The sequence below is a fragment of the Triticum aestivum genome, chromosome 7D (assembly GCF_018294505.1).
Source record: "Triticum aestivum cultivar Chinese Spring chromosome 7D, IWGSC CS RefSeq v2.1, whole genome shotgun sequence".
In the NCBI taxonomy this organism is placed as follows: domain Eukaryota; kingdom Viridiplantae; phylum Streptophyta; class Magnoliopsida; order Poales; family Poaceae; genus Triticum; species Triticum aestivum.
In genome coordinates, this window is record NC_057814.1 from 312,537,223 (window position 1) to 312,547,889 (window position 10,667).

Consider the following 10,667-nt stretch of genomic DNA (forward strand, 5'->3'; position numbering starts at 1 on the left):
GGGGCGGCGGCGGCGGCTCCGGCGATGGTGGCGGCGAAAACGGAGGGGGGGCTATATATAGGTAGGAGGGGGGCTAGAGGGCTTGGGGAAGGGGCAAAGCCCGAGGCGGCGGCGGCTTCGTGCTCCCGGCGGACTCCGGCGGCGTGGGGAAGAAGGAGAGCACGGGCGGCCGGCCTGGCTTCGGCTGGGCCTCGGCCCAGTCGGGCAAGCGCGTTTTTTTTTTATAAAAAATATGTTCCGCGGAAAATATTGCGTAGAAAAATAAATAAAAACCAGAAAAATACGAGATAAATTTTCCCCGTCTTGTTAGATAATCTAGAATAGGGTGAACATTTTTAAAATCAAAAATAAATATTTTGAAAACATGCATATTTTTAAATGCAATAAAAATTGCAAATAAAATCCAATAAATTCCAAATAATGTTTTTTTAACATTTTTCCTCCAGTATTTCAATGTTTTTGGAGAAGTCATATTTTCTCCTCTCGTTTATTTTAAAATGAAATATTCTTCCGGAGAGAAAAATAATCAAAAACCAAAATCCTCGTTGGAAAATCAAATTTGAAAAATTCGAGAAAATCCCCAACTCTCTCCGAGGGTCCTTGAGTTGCTTAGGATTTATCGAGGATTTGTCAAAATGCACAAAACATGATATGCAAATGATGATCTATGTATAACATTCCAAATTGAAAATTTGGGATGTTACATTTCTGTTGGAGAAGCTGCAAGTCGCTGGGCTGTCCTGGTTCTTGATGGCCGCCCGTGAAGGCGCCAGTGAACTCATGGCACAGGTCAGCCCATGGCGAAATGGAGTTCTCCAGCAGGTGCATCAGCCAAGACCTCACGTTGGACTTGAGTGCCAAAGAGTAGCTGGCAAACACCTTCTCATCTCTTCCTCCGGCAGCTTGAACAGCGACGGTGTAGATGCTCAAGAACTTTGGCGGGTTCAGCCTCCCATCATAGTTCTTGGGTATCTCTGGCTTGAATGTGCGAACGGATGGCCAATGGACTTGCCGCAGCTCACGAGTAAAGGCAGGGCACGCAACCTCGAAAGGCAGGCACCCGCTAACCTCGATCGCAGGCTCATCGATGTCGGGACCAACGCACCCATTGGTCCGACGGTGGCCGTCGCAGCGTCGCCGTTGGCCCAGACGTGCTTGAGGGTCGGAAGAAGCCACCGAGACGTTGTCGCATTCTTGATTCTACCGCGCCCGCGCTGGTTGCTATGGTGGGGACTGCACCGTGGGGGTGGCCCCTTCTATACGGCCAGCAGCGCGAGCCGTTGTCATTGCTTGGGGAGGCCGCGGCGGGCCAGCTCGCTGTGAGCCCCCAGCCTTGGCGAAGCCAATCAGACTCTGAATGGTGGCTCTCCATTCATCCATCTGATCGGCCACCGGCAGGAACCTCAACAGCAGTTGGGCCCGCGCCATGGCCTCCGTAGCGGTGCTTGGCATTTGCGATGATGATGTAGACCGCACCGTCGCGTGGCTTCTAACGGTGCCGATGGAGATTGCGTCGTGCAGTCACTATTGCGAGCCAGCCACTTGGATGGCACGGTGATGCGGTGAAGGCGCTTGAGGACCAGTGGCTCCATTGGGCACAGCGGCTGGGTCGACCAGCTCCAGGGGAGGCGCGCGCGCTACGGTCGCACCCGTGGCGGGGGCAGCCGGAGGGCGGCGATTCGCCCAAGGCTGGGCGCCACCACTATAGTTGTGCCCTTCGGCGAGGGGAAGAGGTATAGATAAAATAACCCTTCGCTCGTACCTCGTGGAGCATGACCACCGGGGTGTTGCTGATGCTGCTCTCCTCCGGAGACTCCCGCTCTTGTTTTGGCCGCGGGGGAGGTAGTGACGACGACGCCTGCGTCGACCGCATCCCCCGCAGCGCCCACATCCTCATGTGTCTCTGTGTCCCCCGCGGAGTTGGTGGCCGCGGGTGGCGGAGCCTTCGAGGTGGACGGGTGAGCTGAAGCACCGGGTTTCTTCTTGCACGCCATAGTCGATGGAGCCGTCGATGACAAAAATGGCGATGAAGATGACGTGATGCTCACGCTGTCAGGTTCACACAAGTGATCCCCCTACCTAGCACGCCAAAGATGTCGTGGGAAACCACAGCCACCTAAAGGACCAAGAGTCCCTTGCTGGTTCGGCGAGGGGGTGTCACGTTGCACAAAGAGCAGAGGAGCGTGGAACAGCACGGCACGGATCACACGGGCAATCTTTACCCAGGTTCGGGCCGCCGTGAGGCGTAAAACCCTACTCCTGCTTTGATGGATTGATGGTGGAAAAATGGTGGTGGGCGCAACACGCTTGCCCGGCAGGGTTGCCCCAGGGCGAAATGGCTACGCGCGTATGAATGTGCAAGGGGGTGGATTAGCCAACCTTTTCTACGGTTGCCCTGGGCCTCCTTTTATAGATAAAGGGGTCACCATAGTGGCAAATCAGTCATTATGCTCTGATTAGATAGAAAATAGCGCTATCATACCTAACTCTGCAGGCTGACAGAGCGCATTAAATGCGCCGCTCAACGTCACATTGTAGCTTGCCCGACAGGCCCTGCCGGGCTGTTTGCTTGACACGTCGTAGGACGGGTGTCGCCTGGAAGTATTTTCGGTAGGAAGTGGCTGCCATGTGGAGAATAGTAGCCACTTAGTCACTTTGGAGCTTGACACCACACCGATCGACGACGTGCGTTGCGATGAGGTGGTGCGGTGAGGTGGTTCTGCCTCCGCAAGCCCTGGCAGGCCTGCCGGGACGACCTGAAGGCTTGCTTTCGGGGGTAACCCCGTCCTTGCCAGGCTCGCCTGCCCGACAAGGGAGGACTCTGCCTTAGTAGTATCTTGCTTCTCTGGCTAGTCTTGGTCCTCTTGTGCTGCATGTTGGTCCTTCAAATAACTGATTCCTTGTGCTCCAATCTAACCTTGGTGCTGCGACCTTGCTCTCGTGCCTGTGCACAGTCTGGGCAACGGACCCAGGGTTTGTTGCACCGACACCTCATGTCTGCTAACTGAGAAGACTGGGCTCTTCATGCCCATCGTCGCAATCTGGCCAGAGAGGCGCTCGACGATGTCAACCAAGCTCTTGATCCATAGCTCACGCTGCTCAACTTGATTCGCCAGCTTGTCCTCTGCATCCTTTCGGAGGATTCTTGCATTCTCCGGGTCCCTCATCAGCTGCTTCTCATGGGCTCCGCCAAACTCTATCGCGCTCTCCAAGGTGCCAAGCCTTGCCTTCATGTCAGTGATGGTGCCATTGGCGGAATGCTCTTTTGCTTCATTTATATTTGTTAGAGCATGGGACAGTCTTTTGCAGAAAGAATAAAATTCTCATGCTTCACTAATATATATTTAGAGAGTCAACAGAAATTGGTCATTCACATGGTTAGTCATAAAATCCTACATAAAACTTGTAGATCACTAAATATGATATGTTTGATTCCTTGCAATAGTTTTGCGATATAGAGATGGTAATATGTGGGAAGTACTGGTGAATGATTGTGTTTAGTAGGAATATTGGTGTTAAGGTTTGTGATTCCCTAAGCATGCACGTATAGTCTCTTGTTATGCTAAGAAGTTGGAGCATGATTTATTATTGATTATCTTCCTTTGTGTGCATGTCGGGGGTGCGCGATGGTTAACTCCTACCAACCTCCCCCCTAGGGACATGCGTTGTAGTACTTTGCTTCGAGGGCTAATAAACTTTTGCAATAGTATGTGAGTTCTTTATGACTAATGTGAGTCCGTCGATTATATGCACTCTTACCTTTCCGCAATTTGCTAGCCTCTTCGGTATCGTGCATTGCCCTTTCTTACCTTGAGAGTTGGTGCAAACTTCGCCGGTGCATCCAAACCTCGAGATATGATACGCTCTACCACACATAAGCCTCATTATTTTCTTCCTCAAAACAGCCACCATACCTACCTATTATGGCATTTCCATAGCCATTCTGAGATATATTGCCATGCAACTTCCATCATCATCATATATATGACTTGAGCATTCATTGTCATATTGCTTTGCATGATTGTAAGATATCTAGCACCATATTTTCATGGCTTGTCCTTTTTTTGATATCCTTGCTACACTAGATAATTGCACATCCTGGTACACCGCCAGAGGCATTCATAAAGTCATATTGTTCTAGGATCGAGTTGTAGTATTGAGTTGTAAGTAAATATAAGTGTGATGATCATCATTATTCATTATTAGAGCATGTTCCAGTGAGGAAAGGATGATGGAGACTATGATTTCCCCACAAGTCGGGATGAGACTCCGGACAAAATAAAAAAATAAAAATAAAAAAGAGGCCAAAAGGAGCCCAACAAAAAAAGAATGAGAGAAAAAAGAGTAGGGCAATGCTATTATCCTTTACGACACTTGTGCTTCAGAGTAGCACCATATTTTTCATATAGAGAGTCTCCTATGTTGTCACTTTCATATACTAGTGGGAATTTTTCATTATAGAACTTGGCTTGTATATTCCGATGATGGGCTTCCACAAAGGCCCGAGGTTTCTGAGCAAACAAGTTGGATGCACACCCACTTAGTTTCATGTTGAGCTTTCATACACTTATAGCTCTTAGTGCATCTGTTGCATGGCAATCCCTGCTCCTCGCATTGACATCAATTGATGGGCATCTCCATAGCCCGTTGATTAGCCGCGTCGATGTGAGACTATCTTCCTTTTTGTCTTCTCCATATTAATCTCTACCATCATATTCTATTCCACACATGGTGCCATATCCATGACTTGCGCTCATGTATTGCGTGGGGGTTGAAAAAGCTGAAGCGCATTAAAAAGTATCAGCCAATTGCTTGGCTGACACCAGGGTAGTACATGATAAATACTTTGTTTTAAGAAGATGGAGCATGACAAGACTATATGATTTTGTAGGGATAACGTTCTTTAGCATTGATATTTTGAAAGACATGATTGTTTGTTGGGATGCTTGATATTGATGTCTTTATGTCATATTATAGATTGTTTCTTTGAATCACTCATCTCTTAATATTCATGCCATGATTAGATTATATGATCAAGATTATGCTAGGTAGCATTCCACATGAAAAAATATCTTTTTTATCATTTACCTGCTCGAGAACGAGCAGGAATTAAGCTTGGGGATGCTAATATGTCTCCATCATATCTATACTTTTTCATTGTTTCATGCCAATATTTTACAACTTTCATATATGCTTTTGGCAACATTTTATATTATTTTTGGGACTAACATATTGATCCAGTGCCCAGTGCCAGTTCCTGTTTGTTGCATGTTTTTTGTTTCGCACAATATCCATATCAAATGAAGTCCAGAAGTGATAAAAATTTACGAAGATTTATTTTGGAATATATGTGATTTTCGGGAAGAAGAATCAACGCAAGATGTTGCACGAGGTGGACACAAGGCACCAAGGCGCGTCCTAGGGTGGTAGGTGCGCCCTAGTGGGTGGTGAGCTCCTCGTAGGTCGGTTGCAGCCCTTCTTTTGCCATAAGAAAGATAATATCCAGAAAAAATGTTAAAATTTCAGCCCAATAGGAGTTATAGATCTCCAAATATTTAAGAAACGGTTTTCGGCCAGAAAATGGGAATGCTAAATAGAAGAGAACAGAGAGAGAGATTGATAGAGGCAAAGGTGTCCTGATGTTTCGATGAGATAGCAATCGTTTTCTGTGGGAGTCGACTTTGACGATCCGACTACGAACGTGCGAAGACATCGCGCCTTAGCAATCGCTAAACCAACTTCCGAGGGGTTATTGACCATGCCGGAGCACGATCAACCTGACCACGAGGGTCTATTTCCTGCGAGCAAACGAAGAACAAGCAAGAAACTGAGATTGCAATCTGGATATTGCGAATAAAAGAGGAAAGCTTTATTAATGAAGGTGGGGTTCTGTGACGCCTTTGTCTAGTCGTTGAACACAAACGAAATACGCGAAGTTGCAGCTATGGTGAACTTTTAATCTAAACAAAACCCAAAGTCTAAACGATGCCCTAGGGGTTGTATATATGGAGGAAGAGGGGGGGGGATTTCGTGGCCCTTGGAGGAGGGGTCCGAAACCCACCCTAACTCTTGTTTCCCCACACATACGGACTCTAAAAATAGCCTATATTGAAGTATTTTGAAATTACATGGGCCTGGCCCAAATATAAGGTGATGCAGCACCTAGAATAGCCTCTGGACGAAAATTATGAAGTGGCATCTTGTATATTTCGTCCAAGGCTTCATGCACTCATTATGGTGGCTTCAAAGTCCTGAAATCATCACTTGAAACTCTGTTCTTGTCTCCCTTCCGCATGCCATCAACTCCATGCTTGTTCTTGCTCCAATGTTCATCCTTCTCCAAGCTAGGCCCTTCATTTGTAAGCAAAACAAATGTATGCAATTTAGGCAGCATCATATTCTCATGAACATTAGAATCATTACCAAGAAACGAAAGTACCCAGTAATTTAATTGGCGTGCGCGAGCTCTAGTAATCGGTCCAGTATGTATAGTAGCAAGGCTTGTGGGTGTAACAATGGTATTGATGTACTCATCATCCTCCCCTTCTTGAAATTAAGTCGTCCTCGACGGAAGCTCATCTTCCTCACCCAAATAAGGCTTCAAATCCGCAATGTTAAAAGTGGGACTAACCCCAAAATTTGCAGGCAGCTCAAATTTATATGCATTATCATTTATTTTCTCTAACACCTTAAAAGGACCATCAGCACGTGGCATTAGCTTTGATTTGCGCAAATTAGGAAACCTATCCTTACGCAAATGTAACCAAACAAGATCTCCAGGTGCAAAGACAACATGTTTTCTACCCTTATCTCCAGCAAGTTTATATTTAGCATTCATACGCTCAATGTTTTCCTTAGTTAACTCATGCACTTTTAAGATCAATTCAGCATGTTGTTTAGCATCAAAATTAACCTTCTCCGAAGATGGAAGAGGCAACAAATCAATGGGTGCACGAGGTAGCAAACCATACACAATTTCAAAAGGGCACATCTTAGTAGTAGGATGCAACGAACGATTATAAGCAAATTCAATATGAGGCAAGCATTCTTCCCACATTTTCTTATTATTCTTCAAAACAGCCCTAAGCATAGTAGACAATATTCTATTGACTACTTCAGTTTGACCATCAGTTTGGGGATGACAAGTAGTACTAAAAAGCGGTTTAGTCCCCAACTTAGCCCATAAACATCTCCAATAGTGACTAAGAAATTTAGTATCACGATCTGAAACAATAGTATTTGGCACACCATGCAAGCGAATAATTTCATGAAAGAACAAATCAGCAACATTAACAGCATCATCGCTTTTATGACATGGTATAAAGTGTGCCATTTTCGAGAACCTATCCATGACAACAAATATGCTATCCCTCCCCATCTTTCTTCGAGGTAAACCTAAAATAAAGTCCATAGATATATCCTCCCAAGGAACACTAGGTACAGGCAAAGGCATATATAACCATGAGGATTGAGTCGTGACTTAGCTTTTTGACATGTAGTGCAGCGAGCAACAAAATGATCAACATCCCGTCTCATCTTTGGCCAAAAGAAATGTGTAGCGAGTATATCCTCCGTCTTCTTCACGCCAAAGTGTCCCATTAGCCCTCCTCCATGTGCCTCCTGCAACAACAAAAGACGAACGGAGCTAGCTGGAAAGCATAGCTTGTTAGCACGAAACACAAATCCATCGTTAACGACGAACTTGTGGCACCCCGATCCGCATGGAGCAGAGGGCCTTCGCACGTCAGCCCAGGATAACACCTGACGCACGACAGGTCCATAATACAGCATTCCAGGTACAAAAATATTCATCAAATACATGTACATGAGATTACATCATTGATGAATACAATTATCTGGCATAGCCCTAAGGCTATTAAATGATAGCGGAAGTCTGATAAAAATGGCGGCGGAAGTCTTGGTTTGGCGGCTCATCAACTCTGGTTGGGCTCCACAACTCACAGGACTGGCAAGGTTACGGCCTAGCACGACGGATCAAGCGAGCAATACGGGTACGACATACGAAACTGGCATGACACGCCAGGTCAGTACATTGAATGTACTTGCAAGACAACCAAATACATAGCATCCAAACAAGCTGCAGACAAAGCAAGAACCGAGCGCATGCAAACACCCTATCTCATATCAATTACTAAACATGGCATGATAAAAATCAACTAAGCATGAACAAAATCATAACATCTACTAACATGGCAATGACATGGCATATCAGAACATGATTATAACATTGTAATAGCAAAACATAGAATTTTATCTCAATCATGGCATAACTTAACATGTCAATCAAAGCATAGCATGGCATCAAGAAACTATGCTGAAAATAAACTACCAATAATATCCAATGCAGACATAGCATGTTAACATTATGCAATCATCTTCTGTTCTATCATGGTTCTTTAAATGCAAATAATGATATATTATTCCAGCAATGCAACCAAACTTGTGCACCGAGTCCCTCGGACTCTCTTATCAACTATGATCATCTCTGGATCACAAACACACCACCAAAGTGGTCTTTCTCAAGAACAACTCGTGATCCTTACGGCGATCACAACCACTTATCTCATCATCAAAATATCATCGTGACTCCTCACGACTATCTCATAGTTCAAGTTACCATATTCTTGTTATCACATATTTATTTACCAACTTAATTATTTTGGTTTGTCCTCCATTTCGACCAAGACCTGATAGTGGGACCTACTACGAACTGTGTTGCTATTGATAGACTTTATATACACTCTGTAGAGGTAGCACACTGTACCCACACCATGGAACCCATGGCCTCGTCATCCCATTCGAGTGGACCAACGGCATTCCGTCGAAACCAACCTACTGCCATGACGCTCTCCCAGCCACTCCGACCCAATCCCCAATGGGCTGGTCCTGGGTGACCCCGTGTCTACCAAAGACACCCCGACCGCCGTCGTGGTCAACTCCCACTCGGGGACTGGTACCAAAAATCTCAAAAACGAGCACACAAGGTTATGTCCGCTTACCTGATCAGGGTAAGCACGCCCATAACCTTCCCTAGTGGGAGGCACCGGCGAGAGGTCATGACAATAGCTCGCATTAAGGCCTCCCATGAGGCAAATGTGGCTGCACTGAAAAAGTTCGGTTTGGCGGCACTATGACTCGATCCCATCGATGATGGAGGAGGTTTGTTATTATTAAGCCATTTTATTTCCTTCTCCGTCATCATGAACATATTTAACATGAGTGCAACATGCCGCATACAAATGCACGAACAAAATATTGAACTCCTCAAGTGCACAACTATAACATAAACGACACGACAATAGTATATCAACGGTGCATTACAATCCTCATAACAGTTTATAACGATGACATGCAAATAAAGTAGAGTAGTGGCATGGCATTATTAATAATAACATTCTAATTAACATGGCAAAGGTATCATGAAACACAAGCATGCAAGATAGGCATAAAGAAATAACTGCCGATGAAAACGATATAAAACAACTGCAATACACACACACAAGGTGCAAGCAAAGTCAACATGCAAGTTCGGGGCTCATGATAAGAGGTTGGCTTGCCTGGGGGTCGAGGAATACTCCGAGAAAAAGTGCGAAACGATCGCGGAAAGATTTGCCCGAAACAGTTCTCTCTCAAAGGGGCTGTTTACGTGCAAGGGCAAAATGGTCATTTTCACTGTGTGAAAATATTATGAAAATGACATCAACGGAACGGGCTCGACGAAACGAAGACGTGGGCTTTGGATTCACCTCATTTGGAGTTGTGGGTAAAAAGATATCACCGTTTAACTATCAAGGACCAATCTGTAAAGAAAATCATTACAAACGGGGCCCTAGCAGAAAAACAGATCGCGTCTTTCTCAGAAATACGCTTTCCAGAAAGGAAAGCGCATTCTAACCCGAAGAGTAGGAAGAATACGCCTTCGGCTTAGGGAAAGCGCACACTCCGGAATACGCCTTCGGGGTTCCGAAAACGGAAAACGGCCCGAGGCGCCGCCACTTAACTGACGTGGCGAAGCGGGGTCAACACGGGGTCACTGACGAGGGGGACCTGCGAGGGGGTGGGGCCTGCCTGGCAGTCTTCTTCCTCCTCCCACTCGGGATCGAGCGAGGCCGAGGGAGGCACCAGCCCCGACGGCGCTTGCCGGCGCGTCCGGCCACGGCAGGCGACGGGCGGCCTACCCACGGGTTCAGGAGGAGGAGGCGCACCCCGGGGTAGTCTCCGTCGCCGGTGCAAAGCACGGGAGAGGGAGCCACCCGGCCCGCGGTGGAGAGGGGCTTCGGCCTCCGGTGGACACGGGGCTCCGGTGGAGGAAACGGAAGGCCGAGGCTATGGGGAGGCTCACAGGAGCATGGGGGATGCGGTGGTGGTGAGAGAACGGGAAGGGAAACACCGCATCGCTGGAATCGGGAGAGACCCGAGGCAGCGGCTATGGCGACGGTGAAGGTCGAGGAGCGACTCTAGGGACGAGAGGAGGGATTGGGGAGGCGTAGAGGGGTGGGGAAAGGCTCCTGATGATCTCCAAAGGCTCGAGGGCGGGCTATTTATAGCCGGGGCAAGGAGGGGAGGAGGTGGCACGCGGCGGGTGACGTGTCCGCGCGTCGGCAATGGCGCAGTGTCGGCAGGCGCGGCCAAGGCCCACAGTAAGG